This window comes from Balaenoptera borealis, assembly GCF_965194805.1.
Source record: "Balaenoptera borealis genome assembly, chromosome: 1".
Taxonomy (NCBI): Eukaryota; Metazoa; Chordata; class Mammalia; order Artiodactyla; family Balaenopteridae; genus Balaenoptera; species Balaenoptera borealis.
The window spans coordinates 95399559-95427051 of NC_138860.1; the positions used below are offsets into that span (position 1 = coordinate 95399559).

At 43.9% G+C, this 27493-nt stretch overlaps 1 long non-coding RNA gene across 1 annotated transcript; it reads left to right on the plus strand.

The window, feature by feature from the left end:
• Positions 1–2458: 2458 nt before the first annotated feature.
• LOC309623661 lies at positions 2459–18710 on the plus strand. The gene is made up of 2 exons (XR_014241442.1): positions 2459–10518; positions 10830–18710. It is a non-coding gene; the product is annotated as an uncharacterized lncRNA (long non-coding RNA).
• Positions 18711–27493: the final 8783 nt, after the last annotated feature.

Here is a 27493-nt window from a genome sequence, read left to right on the forward strand (position 1 = left end):
CAGGGTGCTAGATAGTTGAGCAGAAAAGTAGTTTTCACAGTTCTTGCCCCAGCATCACAAAGTAAAGGACAGAAGGATAATAGGATTGAAGCTGAGAGACAATAGCTGAATAACTGGCACGCATTATGGTTCTTGCCTACTGTCTAAGGCCAGTCCAACTACTGCTTTCTCTCATATTCACCTCACGGTCTCTGAGAGATAAGAGGTGGTTGAGTAAAGCAAAGATCGGGGGAGCCGGCATCAGCTGAGAGAGCTGCCATATTGGGGAAAGCAGATCAGCCTATTAGCATCGAGATCAGAATGGAGCTGCTGGGAGCTGGCAGTGTCAGAAACCCATAGCACTTGAGTGACCTAAGCTGATGGAAGGATGGGAGGAGAGGCAAGAGTGAGGGGAGGTCAGTATTCCCTAGGAATAAGGATGAGAAAACGGGCTTTCAGCTGGGATTCAGAGAGTAGAGCTGGGAGAGCTAATTCTACCTCTGAAGCCTCCTTTCCCCACATCCATCTCTGTTCGGGGCAGGGAGGAGCAGGGAACACTTAGTGGAACTAAATAACCCTGTCCTTCCTTTCAGATCACTTTGGATTAGGTTCTTAATGGACTTCACCAGGGGTGGGGCAGGGTGGGAAACCAGAGGTCTGAGAAGGGTGTGGAGATATTGGTGTCGGGGGCACCTAGGCAATTCAGTTTTCTGTCTGGAGAGCTCTCCCATGCCAACAATTCTTTACCTCTAATTTAATGTCCTAAAACTTAACAAGAGAGGCAGGCAGTACTGCTGCCCCACTAGGTCCCGACTGACTCACTTCTGTCACCTCACCCTTCAGATTCCTCCCATGCTCACCACCTGCTAAGCAGGACCACAGCTCCGGAGCAAACATGATTTATAGACCTGTCAACCATCTCCATATTGACAGGATATCTGAGCTTAACCTTCTGAAATCTCTAGCTATCCAAAGTTTCCTGTGGAGGTCCTAACGCTTGGTGATTTGAGTCCCACTCCCAATCTATGTGGTTATATAGACTCCCCCTCTCTCCCATGTTCCCTCTACTGCCTCAGGAGACAGAAGGCATTTTAAGTGCTTACAATCAAGGACTGGGGAAGACATCCTATAATGCTCCAATCTGGCTTCCCATGACCCCATGAACCTCAAGTATGATGACATTGAAATCCTGATGGAGTAATCATAGTTCAGGCATCAAAAATGGAATTGGGTGGCCATGGAGGATCTGGTCTGACATGTCCCTGCACCACTAAGAACTTGAACTTTCTGTGAACTGTACCAAACCGAAGAACACCAGCCATTTTAAAACATCTGCTAGGGCTTCCCTGGTGGCGCAGTGGTTGAGAGTCTGCCTGCCAATGCAGGGGACACGAGTTCGAGCCCTGGTCTGGGAGGATCCCACATGCCGCGGAGCAACTAGGCCAGTGAGCCACAACTACTGAGCCTGCGCGTCTGGAGCCTGTGCTCCGCAACAAGAGAGGCCGCGATAGTGAGAGGCCCGCGCACCGCGATGAGGAGTGGCCCCCGCTTGCCGCAACTGGAGAAAGCCCTAGCACAGAAACGAAGACCCAACATAGCAATCAATCAATCAATAAAATAAATAAATCTTTAAAAAAAAAAAAAAAAAAAAATCTGCTAGCTGCAACCCTGTGTCCCAGGGTTGTTCCCTCTTGTAACTATGCAACCATTTCAGACCCCAACCATCCTTGCTAAATAAGCACCCTTACTTCTTGCCAGCTCCAATTATACTTCTTGATAAACAACTCATGTAACTAACTGTGACCTTGAGGCTTTTGCCCTTATAAACTTTCTCCATTTTGTAGTCTAGCAGAACACAATTCAAGTGCTGCTTGAATCTGTGTCTCCCGGGCCGCGGTCCTAACCAATCCAAAATAAATGCCTCTTTGTTTCAATCAGGTCCCTGCTTCTGAAATTTTGGTTAACAAGTCCTTCAGCGCAGCCAGGCTAGGACAGGAGTCCTGAACCCCAAGCAAGGGCTCTGGCCGTTCCCCCATCACATCTTCTTGCACTGCATAGCCCCCTACCTTCTGCAGAGGTTTGGCTCCTTGGTGCCTTTTCCTGGAACCCTCAGCCTGCACTCTACATCTGATCTCTGCAGAAAAAGATGATAGAACCTAAGCTCACCACTGATTTGGACCAAAGCCCTGGTGATGATTTAAACTGAAATGCATTAATAGCTCTGAATATTTCATACCAGGTACATTAGAACAACCAGCATTATTTATTGGATGCTGATCGCCCATCATGGGTATTAATACATTTTGCTTCACAGTGTCAGCCAAAGGGAAATTAGCTTCAGGAAATAAGGTAGGAGGCTTTTGGTAGGAGGTTTTTGCCTCAGGAAATAAAAAAATAAATCTTGCGTGGATGGAAGGTGTGGCCTAGTGGTGTTATCCAACCTCACCCTGGCTTCTAGCAAAACTTCTGCAAGGCTCACGAAGAGGGTTTTTAAACCACCATGTGAGTAGGAGTCCCACCATCATATCCCAGACAAAACCAGACTGGGCTGAGCCTCCGCTTTCTCCAGCAGATATTAATTTCCCAATGTCTGAAATGGAGCCCAATGTCTAGTGCTTCTGGTTTTCTGCGGAGGATGATAAAGGAGTAAATGGGCTTAATTGATTAAGTTGATCTGAGAGAGAAGCTCACAGCAAAGGGCAGCTCTGTTCTCTCATGCAGGATGCAGTTTTCATCATATCGAGTCTCTGGCACTGCTTCCTTTGACCTGTGCTCTCAAACCCATTTATCAGTCAGGGTCTGCCAGAGAAACAAACCACTCTAGCTATTTTAAGCAGCGAGAAATTTAATACAGAGAATGAGGTGCTTATACACCTGCTGGAAGGTTTGGAAGAGTGGGCTCTAGACTAAGTCTCCAAGGGTAACTCATGGAATTTCACCCAGCCGACCCACCAGAAGTATCAGTCTAGCCTTATCTTTTCCTTATTTTATGGTCACGCTGATGTTAATTCACTGTTAAAGAAATAAACTATAAAGAAAATATATTTCATTTCTAAAGCAATGTAAAACACTTTAGTTTATTTAAAATTTTTTTGTCATAAGTATATGGCTCTTCAAGCCTATTGGGGGTGTGGGGAGCCAATTAGAAAAAATTTCCTAGGAGCATTTTATGGGATCTTTCACTCACAGGACAATTTCACGTGTATATTGCACCCTGCCTGTTTACCTGGCCTTGCTCTGATCACGTCCCTGTTCTCCTTCCCTCAGCATTCAGCCTCTCCATCAGATCCAGCCTGTTAACATCAACAAGGATGGGGCCCCATGTTCAAAAAGCAGGGAAAAAGTGCCATTAAAATTACTAAAATATGAAGCCCTTTTCTTTTTTCCCTTCCTTTCTCTCTTGATTTGTTATGGTGTTTATTTGTTATTTAATGTCATTCTAAGTAAAAAAAAAAAAAAAACTTTAAAAAATTTTGAATTATTAACATAAATTTTACTGTTCATCTTTATTTTGCACAACTCCAGTTTAAAATGCAAATGTAAGGTCATTTAGTTCATATGCAGAATCACCAAAGTTACATAATTCACATTTCATAGTTTGTACATCTACACATATTTTGTTCTTACCAAAAGAGTAGAAAGGCATAAAACTAACTCAGCTGTTTTCATTTGACTTCCTGATATGTGCACATCCTACCAACACTTCCTACTTAACAGCTTGTCGATGACTAAAGAAGGACAAAAAGCGAAAGGCACTATGAGTGGTCCTGTTTTTCCCTTTCCTTCTGTGTCATCATTTTCAGTATTAGAGGCTAGCTAATTCAAGAAAGTCAAAGAAGAAAGAAAATGGCATTAAATAGCAAATAAACATTGTAACAAGTCAAGAGAGAAAGGAAAGAAAGAAAGATAAGGGCTTTCTATTTTAGTAACTTTAATGGTACTTTTCCCTGCTTTCTGAACAAGGGGCCCCATCCTTGCTGATGCCCTAATGGAGGCAGCAACAAAATCCAGTGGGAGCCCTGGGCGGAGGGAGACTCATTCTGACAGTGGGGATCTGAGAGCAGCATGAAGGACTGGACTTGGACTGCATACACGTTACTTTTGTCTTAGCTCCATTAAAGAAAAAATTATTCTGATACTCATTAAATTAAAGTAAAGAAGACTTTATTCAGGACTATTGCAATAGGGAAGACAGATTGGGCGCCTCTCCCAGTACAGCAAAGGCAGCTGGGGATTTACGGCCAATGAGCAGAATGAGGGGGTCAGTGGATGGAAAATTTTTAAGAGAAGACATCAAGGGTAGAAGGAATCTTGCTAAACTGATTTAACGGGATCCTCGCTAAAGGCAAGGTCCAAAACTTACACATCAAAGGTGGGGATGAGGAACATCCGATGTCAAAGGTGGGGGAATTGTCACCACACTGACTTAGCAGGGCTCTTTGCTAAGACTGGGCTAGGCAGGGCCACAGGGCAGGACACAAGATGGGGGCCAAGGTCAAGGCCTAGTTGAGAAAAGGCTTAGAGGAGCCTGACTAAAGTCTGGTCAAGGAGAGAGCCTGTGTCAGTTCTCAGCACTGTGCACATCTGTTTATTGCTGAGGCTGTAAGAATTTCTTTGGGTACAGGGAGGGATGTGTGTGGGTGGCAGGAGGAGGGGTAATTCAAAAACACACAGGCCCCAGGGCTGGGGATCTGGCTCCAGGCCTTTAACCTTCAACTGTAAGAATTTCTTCTGCCTTGGGACGGGTGGCAGAAACCCTCATTCTACTGAAGCAGGGGGCTTATTTTTGCCCCAGTGTGAAGCCAGCAAAAGCTACAGGGTTCCCATCCTGGCCTCAATATCTCAATGTCCTACAGTCTCATGTCCAGTGACTGAGTGTAGGTGTGGGATGCAAGAGCTGGGAGGACTAGGACGGAGAGAGGGTCTAGGTGAACCTCGTGCCTGGAGCCTTTTGTAGCCCACACTCCCACCCTGCTCACTCAGAGAGATACCAGCCAAATAGCTGAACTATAAAACTATGGTGGGGTTGGAGTGTGCTTCGGGGTGTTAAGAAAAATTATCCAAAACTTGTAAATAAGGCAAAAATATTGCTGCATACAGTGGTTAAGAATCTGCCTGCCAGTGCAAGGGACACGGGTTCGAGCCTTGGCCCAGGAAGATCCCACATGCCGTGGAGCAACTAAGGCTGCGCACCACAACTACTGAGCCTGAGCCCTAGAGCCCACGTGCCACAACTACTGAGCCCACGTGCCACAGCTACTGAAGCCTGCATGCCTAGAGCCCATGGTCGCAACAAGAGGAGCCACGACAATGAGAAGCCCGTGCACCACCACAAAGAGTAGCCCTGGCTCACCGCAACTAGAGAAAGCCTGCGCGCAGCAACGAAAACCCAACACAGCCAAAGCTAAAAAATTAAATAAATAAATAAATAAATTTATAAAATATATATATATATATATATATTGCTGCATGCACTTGCAAATTTATACTAGACCATTTCCCAACGAGCCTGCCTATGCATCTCCTGACTCCCGAGGGACTATATCTTTGATGTTGATAGGGACCCACACTCTGTAAAGTTAGATGTTAACTTTTACATGACTGATAAGTTGTAAATGATTTTTTTTTTTTTTGTCCAGTAGAGACTCAAATATATTCTATCCAGTAGAAAAGATAGGTCCAAACATTACAGTATTCTTGCCCTGAGGAAATTAACCAAGTTTTGTAGTTAACTTAGCAATCTTTCTTTCTCTTGCTATATTTACTGCCTCACATACTTTTCTTTGAAATGACTTTACCATTCTGCTCCTTCCCTCATTAATGAATTAAATCAATGCTCACTATATATTTACATGAGAGTCATGTCTTACTTTTTGAAAATTATATTTTGACAAGGGGAACTTCTCCTGACCTGCAGTTTCTATCCCCTCTAAGACTCCCCCATAGATAACCACATCATCTAAATACAACCAGGGAGAGAGACCACAGGATGCCTGAGTGATGATAGTAGTGGTGGTGGTGGTGGTGGGGGGGTTCCTAAGGAGGGCTCCTCTCATTTTCCCAGGGGATAGGACGTCTTCCCGCATTTATCTCACAGCAACCATTTCACTCTGGAGTCTCTGAATCCCACAGGCCTGAGCCTGGGCACACGAGATGAGTAAGATGCCCACCCCCTCTAGCCACACACACAGCGGGCTCTATAGGTCCCTGCTCCACTTTTCTCTCTTCCCCACCTCCTCCCAAATTCTCCTCCTCCTTTTTTCCTAAATGCATTAAAGGACTTGGAGTTAGAATGAGAAAGATATAAATGGCAAGGACCCAAAGCCAATTTGTTTTAATATGCTATTGAAGCATGTGCTGAAACGTATTGTTTTTGCATACATTACTTTGAAATGCAAATTACAAGAACTGTCAGTAACTATCTCGATAATCTCCTGGGGTTAAAGGACAAAGGGGAGAAAATTACTTGAAAACTCATTTGCCAACACTTTTGTAACAGAGAAACCTCTGCCATTCCCCAGGGCTGTCTTCTACTCCTACTAAACAGAGTGAAACCCTAGAGGTCTCTTCACACTAAAGTGAATGTGTTACTTTCACAGCCAGTGGCCTTGCAGGTAACTACCAGCCTGGGGGACAGATCTGATAGTCAGAATGTAAACATAGTCACCTTGTTTCAGTTATATTTTCCTCTCGATAACTCCGAAAGGAAAGGGACCAAGAAGAGTCAGTGAAGGGTGTTGATGAATTAAACTGTCCTAGCAAAGCTGATTAGAACTCCAAATTCAGAGCCCAGGCTAACTCATTCACAGCTCAGGCCTCCTGTTTCTAACCTTAACATACACTGGCCCAGCTTTATAGTCACAGAAACATTGCTGGTCTGACATTCCTTTATCAGGTACCTTCTGAGGAGTTGGACTCCTGGTTAAAAACCCACGTGTGATTTTTCAGGCCTGACCTTGGGCAGTTACAAAGGCTTTACCTGGCAGGTCTACGGGAGAGGCTGCCCTCCCCACAGCAGACTTGGCCCAGTCAGTGTGTTACACTGAAACTCTAAGGGGAGTTTCAGTCAAGGACTCCGGCCCCTGGCCAGTCACGCTCTTTCACACATTCACATTCCTCATCCAGTAACTTCATTCCCATGTCTCTTTATCTGAGGCCTTGGGCCAGGTCCTCTTCAGGCTCTTCTGCCCAGGCCTCCTTGCAGGGGAGGAGGGGAAACCTTAAGATGCTTTTCCCTACCCTGGCTCAGTGCTCAGGACTTTTACACTCTTCATACTTCCTCCTCACTCCCCTCCCCCTACCTCTCAACAGTGAGATGACCCCACACCTGTGCTGAGCCACCTTTCCCTCCACTGGTGGCTCCACAGGGGAAAATGGAACAGAGGGAGTCAGCACTTCCTCAGTTTTGTTACTGAACCCGATGCACAGAAAGGTTTATTGCAGAGCCAAACAAGGAGAATGGGTGGCTTGTGCTCAAAAACCCTGAGCACCCCAGAAGGGTTTCAGCAAAGCATTTTTAAAGGCAACGTGAGGGAGGGACATCCCAGGGTATGTGATCAGCTTGGTGCACAGTTCTCTGACTGGTTGGTGGTGATCAATCCTTAGGCGCCAGAAGGTCTGGGGACTAGTGCTCATGATCATCAAGTAGTTAATTACTTCCTTTTGGTGGTGGTTTTAGCACCTGAAAACTCAGGAAATATGCATCAGATACCATTATCTAGGTACTTCAGAGAGGAGCTACAGCAGAGGATATGGGGGAGGGGTCTGTCCCGGGAAGGTCCCATAGGGTCCTGCTCAGTTACAGTTTTAGCCTCTTCTGCCATCACAGTAAGTGGTTAGAGGCTTAAGGTTTTCATTTTTGGCTGGTTATGTAGGAGGGCAAAACTTGCCACCCCAAAATGTCTCTTCAGCATGCAGATTATTTTGAGCTGAAAACAATCAAGGCCCAAAAGCCTCAGGAAGAAACTTTGAACTTCCCCCTAACTGCCTAAAGAATATAGATAGAGGACCTGTTCCAGGAAGGCAGCCATCACCACAGATAACTGTAGCATGATCTAGGTGTGTAGACTGGGAGAAACCTCGAGAAATCTGTTAAAATTCTGTGTCCCATTGCCTCTGCATGGCTCAGCAAACAATTGTTTACCAAACTTTTGCTTTTCTAACTCCGTGTCAATTGCCTTGTTCGCCTTCAAAGTCCCAAACCCCTACCCCCAACATTCTCTTTTGTCTTTAGCTGAAGATGGTATTTAAGGTGAGAGTTTGGGCCATTTGGGCCAGTTACTCAGTTTTTCTGGGTCTCTCCCATGCATACATGCTATTAAACTTTTGAGTGAGTTTCTCCTGTTAATCTGTTAATCTTCTTAGACCAGCCAGAAGAACCTAGAAGGGTAGAGGAAAATTTCTTCTTTCCTGACAGTTGTGTTAGGGGAACCACTGACTGAAACTGCCCACCTGGGCCAGGCCCGATAGTAACCACTTGCATGAGTTATCTTAACAACAGGAGATCCTGGTAAGGAACACGGAACTAACAAGCCACCACCAGCTGGAAGAACTTGGGAAAGGTCAAAAGGAGAGAGGAGACACCAGTTCACGTGTCCTACCAACCTCCCAGAATCCTCCTCGCTGGAATCCATCTTGGCTGAGTAATGCGCATGCCACCAGGAAGGAGCCTGAGTCAGAATGATTGGCCAGAGACAACCCAGAAACTAACCCCATCACCATAAAACCTGAGACTGTGAGCCACGTGACAGAGCAGTCCTCCTGGCTTCCCTTACCCTCCTGCTCTCTGCCCGGGCACCCCTTCCCAATAAAGCCTCCTGCTTTGTCAGCACATGTGTCTCCTCAGACAATTCACTTCCGAGTGTTAGACAAGAGCCCACTCTCGGGCCCTGGAAGGGGTCCCCCTTCCTGCAACAGTTGCTACGCAGATAACTGACTGCTCAGCTACCACTCTGTCTCTGTCTGTCTCTATCTATTCCAGCTCAGCTGAGCTCCTAACACCCTTGCTGTTTTCATAACCATTAGACTGGGGTACCTTAAGCTCAAAAGTATTGTTTTCCTGATGATAACAGGTAACATTTTTTTTTTTAGCATTTGCTGTGTGCTAGACACAATGCTATGCACTTTATATGCGTTATCTTCACTAATCCTCATGAGAACTGCCTTTATTATTGATGATTGTGTGCCAGACACACTCTTCTACTTTTTTGTAAGATGAGAAAACTGTGGCTTAAAAACATCAAATGATTTGCCCAAGGTCCCACAGCTAGTAAGTGGGAAAGTGGGAACTGGGACATGCATCCGTATGATCTAAAGTCCGAGCATTAATCACCCCACTTTCTGACTGTGCTCCCAGGCACCTCTCCACCTGTCACTTACCTGAACTCCTGGCATGTAACAGGGGCTCACTAAAGGTTCCTTATGTGAATAATTCTCAATTCTCTATCTCTGCCCTAAATGCTCAGTCCTATGCCAACCTTTAGTGCGGGACGTTTCAGTTAGTTGCCCCAAAGCCACTTCTCAGTGTGCCCAACCCTGAGTTAATCATACTCTCACCTAAATGTTCCTCCTTCCCAATGGTTCCATTTCTCATAATACCATCATTTTCCCCTCCCCAAGCTAACAACCCTACAGTCATTTTAGACGTATCATTCCCCAATACCCCCAGCCCCATACCAGATCTGATATCAACTTTGATTATTTTTCTCTTTGCAGCAAATCTTAACCTCTCTGAAAGCACTCTGGCCTTAGCTCTCCTCACCCGGGCTGATGATCAATACAGCCCCCTGTCTCAGAGCCCTGCCCCTGAGGACGCTTTTCCCCCTGGCTTCTCAGATCCTAACTGCACACATGCACACATTCCCAAATGATGATGATGGTGAAACTGAGCAGGACCCTGTGTGGGCGGGGGTGGGGGCTCCTGGGCACAAAGGTCTTTGTGTCCCCCATTTTCTTGTTAGCAGGAAGCAGGCTTCATTCAGCCTCCATGACCTTCCCTGAATTCCAATGGGCAGGTTCAAACAGTTGCTGATTAAGGAAGGGAGGGGATGTAGAAACATGGGAGGAAGAGTCCAGAAACAATAGTGCAGCCTTGGGGCAGGATCCCAGTTCCACCTCAAGGGATATACATTACAGTATCTTTGAGCTGTTTTGCAGATACTAAAACCCCCACCAGGTGGGAGAAGTTAACTGTGTGCTGCCCACAAGCACATAGACCCCAGACTGGTTGGAACCGGAAGGTTGATGATGCAGACTCCCACTTACCTCACCACCAACCAATCAGAAGAATGTCCACGAGCTGATCACACCTTCTTTGAACCATTACTCTAAAACTCCTCTCTACCCCCTCCAAGTCGGGGCACACAGTTTTGAGGGCATTAGCCAAGTGTGGTCCCCTTTGCCTGGCAAAGCAATAAAGCTATTCTCTTCTACTTCACACAAAACTCTGTCTCTGAGATTTAATTTGGTGTCAGGGTACAGAGAGGCCAGATTCAGCTTTAATGAGCCACAGAGAATTGCATTTTATAGTAAAATATTTAGGCTTGGTTTTTTTTTTTTTAAAGATTTATTTATTTTATTGATTGATTGCTATGTTGGGTCTTCGTTTCTGCGCTAGGGCTTTCTCTAGTTGCGGCAAGCGGGGGCCACTCTTCATCACGGTGCACGGGCCTTTCACTATCGTGGCCTCTCTTGTTGCGGAGCACAGGCTCCAAACACGCAGGCTCAGTAGTTGTGGCTCACGGGCCTAGTTGCTCCACGGCATGTGGGATCCTCCCAGACCAGGGCTTGAACCCGTGTCCCCTGCATTGGCAGGGAGATTCTCAACCACTGCGCCACCAGGGAAGCCCTAGGCTTGGTTTTGATTGGAGTTGGGGGTCTGTGTTTTTCTTTGAGGAAAGGAGATTGGTAGTTTCATGTCATCATAAATAAAATATGAATTCATGCCCTCCAGACCTTGTCATGCTACAAGGAGCACAAGTTGCCCCAGTTGTCCTCCCAGATCCTAGTTTTCCCCTTTCACCTCTAACTTCCCACTATTTGCTCCAAGAATCCAGTTCCCATTGTTATAAGCAAACAAAAAAATACCAACTATTTCTAAGAGGGATAGCTCATGTTTATTACGCTTATTCTATTTATTATAGTTGTTACTCATGGCAAGTTTTCTAGGCATGAAAAAGTGCATAGAATAAGTATTTTTATGTCTTTAAAATAAAACAGAAATAATTTTATTAGTAATTGGAAAATTATAAAAATACTGGTAAGAATCAAGTTTGCTGCTACAGGGACTGCAAAACAAAGATTTTTAAAGGTAATACTCTTGGCTGATTAGATCAGAAATCACTGGACAATTAGACCTGGGGACGGGAGTAACTACCCTCTTATCCTTAAGATACCCTTGCTCCAGGCCACTATCAGTCCCACTCACCAAATGGACCCTATCAGCTTTGGAGCCAGGCGATGAGGAAGGGGTAGAGTGAAGGCCTGAGAGTGGGGGTCCAGAGAAAAAAGCAGGTCTGTGCACCTCTTTGGTCGCTAAAACCAAGGTCCTCAACAGCCCACAGTCTCTCCTCTCCTATCCTAAGATGATAGCACAGGCATTTTAAAGACCATATCTGTCAAGAGATATGAAGCTTTTGCAGACTATTATGAAAGTTTACACAAATCTGATTATCCCCCCAGTGAACCAAATTACAGTAAATTCTTCCAACAAGATTAGCATCAAATAGATTTGCTGAGTTTATTGCCAGCAGCCTTGGCCAGTAATGGAGAAAGAGCAGAATAAAGAGAGACCTCTGTTTCTTTTTTTAGTCCTTTCCTTCATTCTCCTTTCCTTTCCCCACTCTCTGAAACTTCTAGATCTTCAAGGGTAAGAGCATGTAAATCATACATGCCATTCATTCAATGATCTGCATCCATTGGGGCAGTTTCATCTGTTCCTGACCACATCCTGCCCTGTCCTTCCTTCCTGACAAACAGTAAACAGCCCCTCTTTATCTCAGTAGCTTTGTCTCTCTTCTCTGGCATTTTCTGCCCGCTGGGGAGTACTAACTGAGCCAAGAATTGGAGCTGAGGACTTCCCTGGTGGTGCAGTGGTTAAGAATCCACCTGCCAATGCGGGGGACACAGGTTCGATCCCTGGTCCGGGAAGATCCCACATGCCGCGGAGCAACTCAGCCTGTGTGCCACAACTACTGAGCCTGTGCTCTAGAGCCCGCGGACCAAAACTACTGAGCCCGCGTGCTGCAACTACTGAGGCTCACACACCTAGAGCATGTGCTCCACAACAAGAGAAGCCACCGCAATGAGAAGCCCATGCACCACAATGAAGAGTAGAGAACTAGAGAAAGCCCGCGTGCAGCAACGAAGACCCAACGCAGCCAAAAATAAATAAAATTAAAAAAAAAAAAAAGAATTGGAGCTGAGATGAAAGTGATTTTTTCCTCCCATATGTCTGGGTATGGGTGGGGTGTGAATTGACCAGTAATTGGGCACAGCCTGGGGTGGTCCTGCCTCCGTCATTACACGACTCAGAAATTTAATCAAGATCTAAATCTAAAGCCATTCCTCCTTGGAGTGACCTGCCCAGCTTTTGCTTTGGCATTTGATTTCTAAATCTTTCTTTAATGTACTAGAAGAGCAGGACTTGTCATTAGTCATAACTGTCGATCATCACCTTGTAAGTGATGTCACATAACTTCATCTCCTCTAACTTCACCACAGCCCAGCTGGGGAGGTGGGTTGTTACCTCTATTTTACAGAAGATTAGGATGAGGCTCAAAGGACACCAAGCTAGGCTGGGACCCTGATGAGACCTCAGTGGGCTCTGCCCACATACCCTTAGCATTCACCTCCATACTCCAAGGCTGCCACTTAGAACATCTGCATGCCTGGCAAACCAGAAGTACCAGAGAGTTGAAGGAGCACCCCTCCACGAATGACAGCAGGGTCGGGCATAAGCACGTAGCTTCCTCGCCCTCAGTTGAGATGACTCTAAGGCATGTCTCACGCCACCTCCTAAGGCTCCCCGGCAGGACAGGGCTCCAGTTGTCCACAGTGGCAGCTGGCTTGATAACATCTCTTTATTGGCTTTCTTTTTTCCCCTATCTCACTTTCCCACCCCCATGAATGTTTCCTGGGATCACTCCCAAAACACTCTGCATTCACATCTATGTCTCAGGGTCTTGCTTCAGGAAAACCCAAGCCAAGACAAGTCACTTCAATTTTTGTTGCTCTAACTTCTAGCCCTGCAGTGGTAGCAATAATAGCAGTAGTTGATGGGCTTCCCTGGAGCATCCAGCTAGGGTTTACATGGTGGGTTCCAGGTAGAATGACCTGCCCTCACCAGGAGGTTCAAATTCCACTACTGGACAGCATGGGATGGGTGAGGTGCACTCATGAGAGGGCAATGGAGAGAACATAGCACTGGAAGTCAGGACAACTGGTATAAGGTAGTGGAAAATACTTAGCAAAAACCTGAGTTCATAGTGTATTTATTCAACTTTCTAAAAATGTTTTGCTTTTCAGCTGATAATCCTTAGCTGAGTGACCTCAGGCAAACCACTTAACCACTCTGCATTGTTCATCCATCCATTAATTCCTCAGACATTTCTAAAGCTGTGTGCCAGGTACAGTGCTAGGTGCACAGATGCAGAGATGTCCCTGCTCCCTGGGAGCTTCTAGTCTGGAGGGGCAGACCCACACTGGGTCTGTGCTATGAGTTTACTGGATCTGTAAACTCAAGATGCAGTGAGAAGTGCATGGAGGGTCTTCCCATAAATCAGACGGAACAACATTAAACATAATCCTGTGTAATAGTATTTGACAGCTGATGAGACACATTTACAATGATTTATTCAGCATGTGTTTATTGAGCTCCCATGCTAGGCACTCTTCCAGGTGCTGGGAACACAATAATTAAGAGGTAAGACATACTTCTGTCCTGTGGAGCATGGAGTGCGTAGGTCAGACAAATAAACAGGGAATTTCCACAATCACATCTCATCCTCACAACATCCATGTGAAGTAGACAAGGCTGAGATTCTGTTCCCAATTTATAATTTAGGAAACTGAGTTCTGGAGAAGAGTGATGACTTGCCCAAAGTCATAGTTAGATCATGGTGGAACCAGGACCCACATAAAGGTCTCACCCTGACTCCAAGCCATCGTCTTTCCACAGAGACAAATGTTACACCATCTCTGGGCTGGTCAGAGTTAGAATAAAGGAAGCCAACTGGGCCTCAGAAGGTGTGAGGTAGATGGGAGAGGTGGTCCTGAATGCCCCAGCAATGCCCCCCAAGCAGCAGAGGTGGAGCAAATAGACAACTGAGCTTGGAACTCTCTAGGCCAAATTCAGGAGGGTCTTCGTTTTTCACATTAAGTCCCTTCCACTGTCTCCAGCCCTTCCAGTAAGGCTTGACTCAGGCTTCTTCAGACACTAATTAATTTGTTCTGAGAGGAAATAACCCAACCTTGGACCCCCTTTGTGATCCTGCTTCCTTCCATGGCTCCCATCTGCTTCCTTCATGCCTAGAAATAAGAAGACTGAAGGGGATAAAAACAAGCCTGCAGATAGGCTGCCGATGATCTGAAAGTCCCATATTGAAATCTTCCCTCTAAACATGGCTTTGGGGGCAGTGGAGAAAGGTTGACAAAGCCTCTGATGAAAATACAAACAGCTGTGGGATGTGGCTTTAACCAGAAATGCTGAATGGGAGTCATGAATAATCTGGCTTTTCATCAGGCAGAGCCAGATGTTGGAGTTGGTGGAGGGGGGCTGGTGAGGAGCAGGAATGATAGATTAGCAATCTCTTTTCTAGGAGTGGGAGGCACAGGTTTCCAGGTACAAAGGGAAGATCTCAGGCCAGGGTCAGGGGAATGACCTCGGGTACCCTCTGTCCAGACAGCCAAAGTCCTTGGCTAGAGAAGCTCCATAACCTGCCAAGGGGCTCTGAACCCAATTCTACTCTGTGTGTGTGTGTGTGTTGGGGTGGGGGGGGGGGGGAGGGTGGATCTCCCCACACCAGCAAACAATAGAGTCTTTGCAAATATAATCAAGTTAAAATGAAGTCATACTGGATTAAGGTGGACCTTAATCCAATGACCAGTGTCCTTATAAGAGGGAAATGTAGACACAGAGACAGAGAACCCCAGGCCATGTGATGACAGAGGCAGAGATTGGAGTAATGCAGCTCCAAGCCAAAGAATGCCAAGGATTCCACCACCAGAAGCTAGGAACAGTCAAGGAAGGGCTCTTCCTTGGAGAAGTCAGAGGAAGCACGGCCCTGCCAACACTTAGATTTCAGACTTCTAGCCTCCAGAATTGTGAAAGAATAAACAAATTTCTAAGCCACCCAGTTTGCGGTACACTTTGTCACAGCAAACCTAGGAAAGTAATACAGAGATATGAATACATATATATATATATATATATATAATTGCTTATGTTTTCAAAACAAAATAATGGAACAACCATATAGCTGTTGGCTGATATAGGAATGACTTCTTGGAATGACTGGGGGGACTTGGCTCTGCTCCACGTGTCTCTAGCAGGCTTGACCAGGCATGTTCCCAGGCAAAAATGAGTAAGCAGAAATAGCTAAGGAACCTTAATGTCTGGGCCTGGAACTGGCATACCATCACTTCCGCTTCATTCTATTGGTCAAAGATAGGCACAAGACCAGCCCAGATTCAAAGAGTGGTAAAACAGACTGAACTTCTTTAGGGAAAGACTGACAAAGACACGTGGCAAGCGGTGTGTATGCAGAAACACATAGAGTGAAAAATTCGAGCCACTAATGCAGCCTACCGCGCATGTAGATAGATAGATAGATATAGATAGATAAAGCAAATGAGTCATTATATTCATTTTTTAAAAAATTTTATTTATTTATTTATTTTTGGCTGCCTTGGGTCTTCTTTGCTGCCCATGGGCTTTCTCTAGCTGTGGCGAGCGGGGGCTACTCTTCACTGCTGTGCGCGGGCTTCTTATTGCGGTGGCTTCTCTTGTTGTGGAGCATGGGCTCTAGGTGCGTGGACTTCAGTATTTGTGGCATGTGGGCTCAGTAGTTGTGGCTCCCAGGCTCTAGAGCGCAGGCTCAGTAGTTGTGGCGCACGGGCTTAGTTGCTCCGCGGCATGTGGGATCTTCCCGGACCAGGGCTTGAACCCGTGTCCCCTGCATTGGCATAGGATTCCCAACCACTGCGCCACCAGGGAAGTCCCTATATTCATGTTTTTCAGATAGAAAAATTTCAGAATAAGAGACAAGAGATACAAACCCAATGAGATGCAAAAACAAAAATCCAGGAAGTTAAGGGCAAGTTCTGTCATATATATTTTGAGTCAGAAATAACAGTATAAACTCTAATATAGAGAAAAAAATAGATTTTATTTTTTAATTTAATTTTTAAGAAATATTATATTTTTTCTTTTCTAAGAAATACGTATTTCTCAGCTCTGTTCAAAAAGACGTAGAAGAAATGACAAGTCGGTAGCACGGAGCACTGCTACATGCTGTGTTCTCAAATACCATTTCCTACTAAAAGGAACCAGAATTAATTGGAGAAATGGCTAATGCAGTCTGGAGCTGGAAATGTACAAGATAAGCCCAAGTCTTCTTGTCTTGCCTGAAATCAAGTCTTGGAGACTTCAGGGGTTATGTCAAAATGACACAGCGGTCAACTTGATCAGGCCCCACTAGCCAAAGTTGAGAAAATATAAGCATCAAAAAAAATAGTGACAGCAGTGGATAATAACATGTCAAAAGTATAAAAATCAAAGAGTTCGTAATTATACTTTAAAATAAAAAACTCATCATTTTTCACCTTTGAAGGTTTCTGGGACACTAAATCATTTTTCTAGAAACTGATAAAAAGAAAAAAGTCAGGGACTTTCCTCGTGGTCCAGTGGCTAAGACTGCAAACTCCCAATGCAGGGGGTCCGGGGTTCGATCCCTGGTCAGGGAACTAGAATGCCACAACTAAGAGTTCGCATGCCGCGGCTAAAGATTCTGCATGCCGCAACTAAGACCTGACACAGCCAAATAAATAAATAAATAAATAAATAAATAACTATTTTAAAAAAGAAGAAAAGTCAATGAAACATTTATCCTGCATTTCTTGTAAAAATTGTATTCAGGAAAATTTCCTGGCTGTCCAGTGGTTAGGACTCCATGCTTTCACTATCCAGGGGCGCAAGTTCAATCCCTGGTCGGGGAACTAATATCCCTCAAGCCACACAGCATGCCAGAAAAAAAAAAAAAGGTGAACCAGAATCTAATTGTCTTGATTTGTGTAGCCCTAGAAGCAGACCCTGAGACTAGGATTCAATTTAAGGAGTTTAGTTGGGAGATGTCTCCAGGAAATGCCAATAGGGGAGTGAGAAAGTGAGATAGGTACAACTCAACCTCGCTGGAGAACGTGGACAGCGTAGAACAAATTTCAGAGTTATCCCAGCTGAGGGATGAGGAAGCTGGGGACTTCATTCACCAACTCTTGGTTCATTGGTTGAAGGTTGCTACTGTGGACATTGATTCTCCTGCATTCCTGACTTGCCCAGAGCACAGGTAAGCGTGCTTCACAGTGAGACAAAAAGTCCTTAGGCAGCAAGATGCCAACCTTTGGCATATAGTGATCTCGGGTGGCCTCGGCCTGCAGTGTCCTGAAGCAGGGTTTCAGCTCCTGGCCAGTGATTGAGGTCGGGTTGCAGCGGTGAAAGCACCGAATTCTAGCCACTAGACCAGCGGTCAGTGACAAGGCCCTGGCCCTACGGCTTTGCAGAAAAAGAATTTCCACAAAGACGGAAAGTAGTGAAACAAGTATTTATTAGGAGAAAAAAAGAGTACAGTATGTGTGGATAGACACATGGGCGGGCTCAGAGAGTGAGTCGTGTCCTCGTGGCAGTTTAAGTCACTTATATGGGGCATTTCTTCTGGGTTTCCTTTGGCCAATCATTGATTTGCCTGGTTCAAAGTCTGTATTTGGTATATCTCGGGATTTTCCCAGGTGTGCGTGCACATCTCTTAGCCAAGACGGATTCTATGGCAGAGGCCTATGGGTAGATTTAGTCACTTGGCATCACTCCCCTTTGGACCTCCAAGGAGCCTTTCTGCACATGTGTAGTCGGAGAGGTCTCCTGACTTCCAAGAATGAGGAATATGTGGTCTCTTATCTTCTGTCTGGGCAGGGCCCAGTCTCCTCTCTCAATTGTCCTGTTATTCTTGTCACAGAGTATGGGTCCACAGGAACGAACTCAAACCATTTGCCCTGGGGGCCCATCTACCTCCTGACTCAATAGGAATGAATGCTAAGGGGAGTGGAGAAGCACCCACAGCTCTGCTACAGTAAGCAGTGTGCCAGATCTAACTTCTGGTTTACAGCACAGTAACACGTTAAACAACACCACCAGAACATGATCAGCAAATCCAGAATATGGGAAATACTGTGGGAAAAATGACTGTGTTTCTTCTACAAGTTAATGGCTTTAAAAAACAGGGCAAGAGATATGGGAACATATGTATATGTATAGCTGATTCACTTCATTATAAAGCAGAAACTAACACACCATTGTAAAGCAATTATACTCCAATAAAGATGTTAAAAAAACAAAACACAAGAAACGGGGAAGTGCTATAAATTAAAAGAGACTTACACTGATGTGTATAAAATTGATGACTAATAAGGACCTGCTGTATAAAAAAAAATTCATAAAAACAAAACAAAAAAATAAAATAAAAGAGACTTAAGACTTGTATCAACCAAATGCAATGTGTAAACTCTGGATCCTTATTTACATAAAAGAACTGTAAAAAAGACAGTTTTGCTAGGATCAGAAAAAAATTGAGCATGGGCTGAGTATTAGATAATATGAAGACATTACTGTTATAATTTAGTCGAGTGTGATTATGGTGTTGTGGCAATGTTAATTTTTTAAGTCCTTATCTATTAGAGGTTTTAAAAATAGCTGAAGCAAATATGGCAAAATGTTAGCAGTTGGTTAAAAATAGGTGATGAGTGTATGGAAATTCATTATACCAGTCTGCCAACCTTTCTGCCTGTTTAAAACTTTATAAGAGAGGAAAAGGGTGATAAATGGAATATTGCTGCCACATCAGTAAACAAAGGATGTCACAGTCATCAGCAGTTACAACCACTGCCAGTGGTGAGCTGGTGAGCCCTGAGGGAACTCAGGAAGGCAAAGAATACCTGCCATCTAGCAGCCATCAGACTGCAGCCACTCCCTATGGTGAGCCCTAAGGAAACTCGGGATGTAAAAACAGAGGATACTGGCCCCAGATAGCTGACGTGCATTTCAAAGGACTGATTTCAGTGAGCCCAGACTCTTGCATCTTCCCATACATAGAAAAGCGCTAAATTCCTTAAACTTAGCATATCTGGTTTCTTTAATTAACAGTAATCTTTTGATGTTCCCGACTACATGCCCTTTGTTGCAAAACTCCTATATATCCTAAGCTCTCCCCTCGCCTCCTCGGACCAGTTTCTCAGAGCTATCTGAAATGCTGTCTCCCAGGCTGCAGTCCTCATTTTGCCCCAAATAAAACTTAACTCGAAACTCTCACGTTGTGCATTTTTTTCTAAGTCAACCAGGGGAAAGAGGAGGGGGAGAAGGAGTGAGGAGGGAGGGGGATGCTAGACTACCTGGGTTTGAATATTGGCTCTGCTACTTTCCAGCTGAGTAAAGTTGAACAAATTACATAAGCTCTCTGCCTGTTTTTTCATCTGCAAATTAGGCTAATAACAGTGCCTAATTCATAAGATTGAAATTCATAAGGATTAAGCAGTTAATATCAGTAAAGTGTTTAGAACAGTGCTCAGTAAATATTAGCTATTATTAGTACTCCATCAAGAGAGAATTCTAATGTACTACATGCCGGGAAAGCTGACCTCTGGACCAATCAAATCTGCCTGGGAGTGTGGCTCAGTAAACAGGTGGCAGCTCTCCCTGGAAAGGCTGAGTGAAGGGGAAGCAGTGTTCAGGGAATAGTTATCTCAAGAGAAGGAAAGTGCAGTACTGGACAGACAAAACATTTGGAGAGGAGGTGCATTTCACCACCAGGAAAAAGGTAGCATCATACGCACAAAATGCATTGTGGGAGGGAGAGTGAAGCAAAGCCCCAAGATTTCTGGAGTGTCCCTGGGAGGACACCAGGGAGAGCAGTGGGGGAGCAGTTGCTGATATTTCTTCCACTTCGACTGCCACAGGGGACCCAAGGGGCTGGAACAGGGAGCATCAGGTGCAGCATATGCCCATTAATGAGGCCCTGCGGGTGACTGTTGTTGTGAATGCCCATAAGTGAGGCCCGTCATGCGTCTTCTAATGATTCATTCTGCAAGATGAGTGGAATACAAATTTCAAAAAGCTTATAAGGCCAACTTTATATCTTCCTGCCTCAACTCAAGCCTCTGAAACCAAAGGAAGCATTAATGCCCCACCCTGAAAAAGAGGTTTATGTTTTAGTTCCTCCCCAGCAGACTAAAGACCCTTAGCCCAAGTGAAAATAGCTTTTGCAGAATGGCTTGAGAGTAATCTGGTCTCCTCTCCCTCTCTCAGAGCTCCTGGCAGGTGGAAAGCCCTCCTGACTCCTGGAAGGAGTCCTGGGTTTGCTAGGTTCTGGGGAGAAAACTTACTAACACTCCCCAAACAGCCTGCTGGGCCCTTAAGAGAATTCTCAGGCTGGAGGAGGCAATTGCTGATGCTTCCTCCCACCTTCCACCCAAAACTGACCACTTCAGTCTGTCTTGGACTTGAGTGGCTTCTGGGTGAGCACCAGCCTTGATGCACACATTCCCAGGAGCTTGGGAATGAATAGAGAGGACAACGTGGTATAATGGCAAGAAGTTTGACTTTGCAGTTGGGAGAACTGGTTTCAAGTTCCAGCTCTGCCTCCTAATTGCTTATTTATTCACTTGTTTGTTTATTTATTTTCCTTGGGAAAGTTAGTTAACCTCTCTGAGCCTCTGTTTCCTTATTTGTAAAATGGGAATAATAATGAAACCTTCACTATCCGTGGCTGCTGTGAGATCAAATGAGGTAATGGGAGAGCAGAGGAACTCTTTTCAAAATTTAATTTCATGCAGAGCCCCAACATATAAAACATTGATATGAATTTATTTATACTTTCATATTTTATAAGAATACATGTGCTTTATAAGATTTATAATACTAACACACACTTATGGTCAATTAATCTACAACAAAGGAAGCAAGAATATACAAAGAAGAAAAGACAGTCTCTTCAGTGAGTGGTGCTGGGAAAACTGGACAGCTACATGTAAAAGAATGAAATCAGAACATTCTCTAACACCATATATAAAAATAAACTCAAAATGGGTTAAAGACCTAAATGTAAGACCGGATACTATAAAACTCCTAGAGGAAAACATAAGAAGAACACTCTTTGACATAAATCGAAGCAATATTTTTTTGGATCCCTTTCCTAAAATAAAAGAAATAAAAGCAAAAATAAACAAATGGAACCTAATTAAACTTACAAGCTTCTGCACAGCAAAGGAAACCATCGACAAAACCAAAAGACAACCTACTGATTGGGAGGAAATATTTGCAAATGATATGACTGATAAGGGATTAATATCCAACATATATAAACAACTTATACAACTCAATATTAAAAAAACCCAAACAACCCAATTTTAAAATAGACAAGAAGAACTGACTAGACATTTTTCCAAAGAGGAAATGCAGATGGCCAACAGACACATGAAAAGATGCTCAGCATCGCTAATTATCAGGGAAATGCAAATCAAAACCAAAATGAGATGTTACCTCACACTTGTCAGAATGGCTATCATCAAAAAGTCTACAAATAACAAAATGTTGGCAAGGATGTGGAGAAAAGGGAACCCTTACACACTCTTGGTGGGTATGTAAATTGGTGCAGCCACTGTGGAAAACAGTATGGACGTTTCTCAAAAAACTAAAAATAGAACTGCCATAGACCCAGCAATTCCATTTCTGGGTATATATCCAAAAAAACCCCAAAACCACTAATTCGAAAAGATACATGCACCCCAGTGTTCATAGCAGCATTATTTACAATTGCCAAGACACAGAAACAACCTAAGTGTCCATCAACAGCTGAATGGATAAAGAAGACGTAGTATATATATACACAATGGAATACTACTCAGATATAAAAAAGAACAAAATTTTGCCATTTGTTGCAACATGGATGGACTTGGAGGGCATTATGCTAAGTGAAATAAGTCAGAGAAAGACATACTGTATGATATCTCCTATATGTGGAATCTAAAAAATACAACAAACTAGTGAATATACCATAAAAGATGCAAAACTCACAGATACAGAGAACAAACTAGTGGTTACCAACGCGGGGGGGAGGGGCAACATAAGGGTGGGGCAGTGAGAGGTACAAACTACTGGGTGTAAGAATAGGCTCAAGGATGTACTGTAGGGACTTCCCTGGTGGTCCAGCGGTAAAGAATCCTCCTTCCAATGCAGGGGACACAGGTTTGATCCCTGGTTGGGGAACTAAGATCCCACATGCCACGGGGCAACTAAGCCCGCGTGCCGCAAACTACAGAGCCCATGCGCTCTGGAGCCTGTGCGCCACAATTAGAGTGAGAAAAGCCGCATGCCACAACTAGAGGGAAGCCCGTGTGCCGCAACTAAGACCCAACGCAGCCAAAAATAGAAAAGATAAATAAATATTTTTTTAAAATGATGCATTGTACAACATGGGGAATATAGCCAATATTTTGTAATAACGGTTAATGGAACGTAACCTTTAAAAATTATATAAAAATTTAAAAATCAAAAAACGATTTACAACATTAACTTACTAAAGGCAGTAACTGTAATAATCAAGAGATTGCTTTGATGAATAGAAAGATTTGAAATTGAGATATTGGATGCAATCTTATGTATCCTGTTTATTTCTCAACTTTATTTTGGATACACAGAATAAAAATCCTGATTCACAAAAATTAATAGTTGTAAATAGCAGCAGTGTTTTAAACCTTGCAATCTTAGGGTCCTCTTTAATCCTCTTAATTCCAGAAGTCTCAAAGAAGAATAGAGGGGATTTCCCCTCAAACAGAATCAATATAACAATTTCCAACAGCAGCTTAAATTGATTGGTGGGCTCAGTCTGTTCTAAGGAAGCCAGTAGGCAGCTGTGGTGCGGTGAAAAGAGCAATAAACTCAGAATAAGGAGACCCTTAGCTCAGAATTACTGGCTAAGGGAGACTAAACAAGACACCTGGCCTCTTAGACCCTCAGTTTCCTCATCTGTAAATGGACACAGTACCTTGTAGGGTTGCGGTGAGGATTTTACAAACCTATGTATGTGGAGCACCTAACACTGAACCTCAAAAATTATAACTTAATCCCAAGTTTGGGGTTAGCAGATGCAAACTATTATATATAGAATGGATAAACAACACAGTCATAGTATATAGTACAGGGAACTATATTCAATATCCTGTGATAAACCATAATGGAAAAGAATATAAAAAAGAATGTATGTATATGTTTAACTGAATCACTTTGCTGTACAATAGAAATTAACATAAGATTGTAAATGAACTATACTTCAATAAAAAATTATTACTTATATCTAGATATAAGTAATAACATACCCTCAATAGGACACAAAGCCTTTAAAATATGCTAACAGATACCAGGAGTAGGGGAAGGAGGAAAGTGTGAGGAAGTACATAAGAAGACTAAGGTCACTATCTAAGACATCTTAGGTATCCAGTCAACAGGATCTAGTATTATTTCACTTTTGAGAGTTGAAACAGACCTGAGGAGTTATCTATGCAGGCCCAGGACAGAAGAACTGCTCAAATGACCACAGAATTGTGAGGAATCGTGTGCTTATGTTTAGCTGCTAAGTTTGAGGGTGAATTTGCTGTACAGAAAAAGTTAACTGATACAAAATATAATGGGCATCTTTCATTCTTGCCTCCCTAGCGTCCATTTTCCTTTTATGTTTACAAGCACCCATTTTTCTTCCACCAGTTGTGGTCCATGTGATTGTGGGAAGGCAGTCTATTGTAGCTCCACAGGTGGACATGTGAACCAGGCCTGGCTAATCAGAGCATTGCATCTGTGGCAGACACCATTGATTGGTGAAACCCAACTCCCATTCCCAACCCCCTTCTCCCTAACCCACTTAGAGAGTCTCGAAGAACAAAATGTTCTTCCCTAGCCTCCCTTAAAAGTAGAAGTAGTTTTGTGACCCAGTTATGGCCCATAGATTGTAAACAGAAGAAATCTGCCAGGAACTTTTGGGAAAGCCTTTTCTTTTCTCATAAAGGAACAAATGATGCTAGTGCCTTGCCTTCTCTTCTTATTGCCTTGAACCTGCCTGTGATTTTTGGAGCTGCAGCAGCCATTTTGTAATGATGAGGCAAAGGCTAAGAACATTTTCAAATGTCAATCCACTGCTGAACCACTAAATCAACAGTGGCAATTGTTCAGACTTCCTAATATACAACAAACAAATGAAAAACCTCTTTTTAAACACATCTTTGTGCTGGTAGTCAAGTTGTCTGTTTCTTACAGCTGAAAGCATTTCTAAAAGAGCATCTTACTAGTGACAATAATTATCAAAGCCACAAAGAAAATAAAAAGAAAATAGAGATCACTATGGAGTACTAATGATTTTTATATTCTTTTTTGTAAGTTTCAGTATTTTTAAAATGCTTTTAGTAAGCGTGTATTTACTTGGTAATCAGAGGGAAAATGAAGATTGAAACAATTAGATAGCAACAAACCAAACTTTCAAGACCCAAAGGCTAGAAGCAGCCTGATCCACTGTTAGGAGTCAGACCCAGGTGTGACCTTTTGATATTCAATTTCCTTATCTATAAAGTGGAGATAATATTTCCTAAGTATCTACTTCATATGGATATGTTAGAATTAAATAAGATAGTATTTATAAATGTACCTGGTGCTAAATAAAGATTCATTTTTTTGTGCTTTCTATGAAAGCAGGAGTTCAGATATAAGTGACTGGGGGTTAGTGGGTATAGGAATGAAGGATTGGGGATGAGAGCCTGAACAGATACCCTCAGATCACACCCCATACTCCTAGTGCCTATGGCACCCCATTCTGGGCCAGTCTCTGCTGCCTTTGTGAAGGGGACAGCCCAGCCCACTTCATGAGCCTCTTTGAAAAGGGAAATTCCGCTCCAGCTCCATCTCTGGTCTTACTTACTCATCTCTGGGATCAGATCCTTTTGTTGTTGATACTTGGCCTTTTTCACCTTCATGAGGCATGTGTATCCTTAAGGTAATTTTACAGAATTCAAGGAGTTACTCCCTTTCCCCCTGCTGTCCCTGCAGCAACTTTCTGGCCTTCTACAGCAACTTTCTGGCCTTCTACAGCTCTGTGTCTATGTCTCTCTTCCATCCTCTTCTTTCTCCCTCTCTGGAGGCTAATTAGCATTCACAGATATGTTCTTTATAGTTTTGTCTTCGATGTTTAAAAAATGTGAATGGCAAGTGAGGTTTCTAGTCTGAAGTTTCTCCTTTGAAGCCTTTTAACAAGTCACCGGGGACTGATGAAGGCGTAGAAGTGATGTCTAGACTACTGAGACAGGATCTGAGAGCTGGTGCTGCTGCATGGAAGGGGGTGTCGTGCCCCACAAGCCTCAGACAACCCTTAAGCAACCCCCTCTGAGGTTTCCACCCAAGCTTGTCTGGAGACCTCTACAAGAAGGATGGAGAATGCGGACCTCATCACCTACAGAGAGATCACGGCCACACAGATGCGCAGACCTCCACTGACACAGAGCTGCACTCCACACGCTCCCCCTCCCGCGTGGTGCACTTACCCGACCCGCACACAGGTCATATATTCTGCTCCACACACTCACATATCGGTCTGTGCTCACACTCAACCCACAAACCAGAGATACACACTAGCTATTCGTTGCATGCTACACGTTGCTCTTGGATCATTGTATGAATTGTATACAGTAGGAGTTATTAACTACCATTTCATGGGTGAGGAAACTGGCTCAGAAATGTGAAGTCACTTGCCTGAAGCCACAGAGCTGGTAAGTGGCAGCACCAGATTCTAATCTCAAGTCGGTCTGGTCCTTCTGCTGTGGGACCAAAGTTGAGCCCTAACATGGATTAGTTAGTGTAAAGAACACTCAGGCTGATGGATCTTGATGGGAAGAAGCTATTTTTCTGTCAAGCAATTTGATTTTCTGCAGAAAGGAAGCATGGTGCTTAAATAAGCTTCATCAGTGTTTTCTCTCTCTCCCTCCTCCTCTTACTATTTGCTGGAATTGAATTTTGATTGAAAAAGAAGCTTTAACCGTTCACTTAATTAGACCGTAGAAATCATTTCAGTCAAATGGCAGAGAAAATATCCAGAGAGAAATGCGGAGCTGAGCCACTTCCTTCGGCCCCTTGTCCAGCCCAGGAGCAGCTCCTACAGCATCCATGGAGCAGGGAACTTCACGACCTCAGAGGAGGCACAGCCTTCACCAGCTGGCAGCAGCTACATTAAATCTAAGTAAATGTTTCCTCTAGCTCCAGACTGGGGAAAGTCATGTTTCAGAGGTGAAGGAATAGACATAATTATTTGATTCATTTTCTAATAAAATGAAGTTTAAAAACTAGCAGAGAAAGGAGAAGCACAGCTAACTTTTTTTTTTTAATATAAATTTATTTTTGGCTGAGTTGGTTCTTTGTTGCTGCACGCGGGCTTTCTCTAGTTGCGGTGAGCAGGGGCTACTCTTCATTGTGGTGCGCGGGCTTCTCATACTGGTGGCTTCTCTAGTTGCGGAGCACGGGCTCTAGGCATGCGGGCTTCAGTAGTTGTGGCACGTGGGCTTCAGTAGTTGTGGCTCACGGGCTTCGCTGCTCCGTGGCATGTGGGATCTTCCCGGACCAGGGCTCGAACCCGTGTCCCCGGCATTGGCAGACGGATTCTTAACCACTGCGCCACCAGGGTAGTCCCCTAACATGTTTTTAACACCTAGTCTTCCACAGCTGCCACTCCATAAATCGTAGAATGAAAGAAATGGAAAGGCATCTATCAACGAGGGCTGTTAGAAGAAGGTCTCCTGTGATGTTAAATACACTCATCACCTGCAGACCTGTGTGCATGTGCAACACACGCACACAGACACACACACTTCAGAAAGACACGCAGAGCCTTGGGTATATTCCTCAAAACATGGTAGTGATTCAGCAAGCATTTATAGGATTAGACTCTGTCTGTAAGGAAGACAAAAAGTAGAATGAAAGCAAACAAAAATCCATTCTTTTTTTTTTTTTTTTTTTTTTTTTTTTTTAATCTTGTATTCTGCAACTTTAAAAAATCCATTCTTTGTTGAATAAACAAATAAATGATCAAATAAATATTTGTTCCTGTAACAGATATGCATTCAGCAACTATTACATGCCAGGCACAGTGTTTGGGGCTGGAGCTATGACAGCAAACAATAAATGGTAAATAAAGCACAGCCCCCGGCCTCAATGTGTTTACAGCCT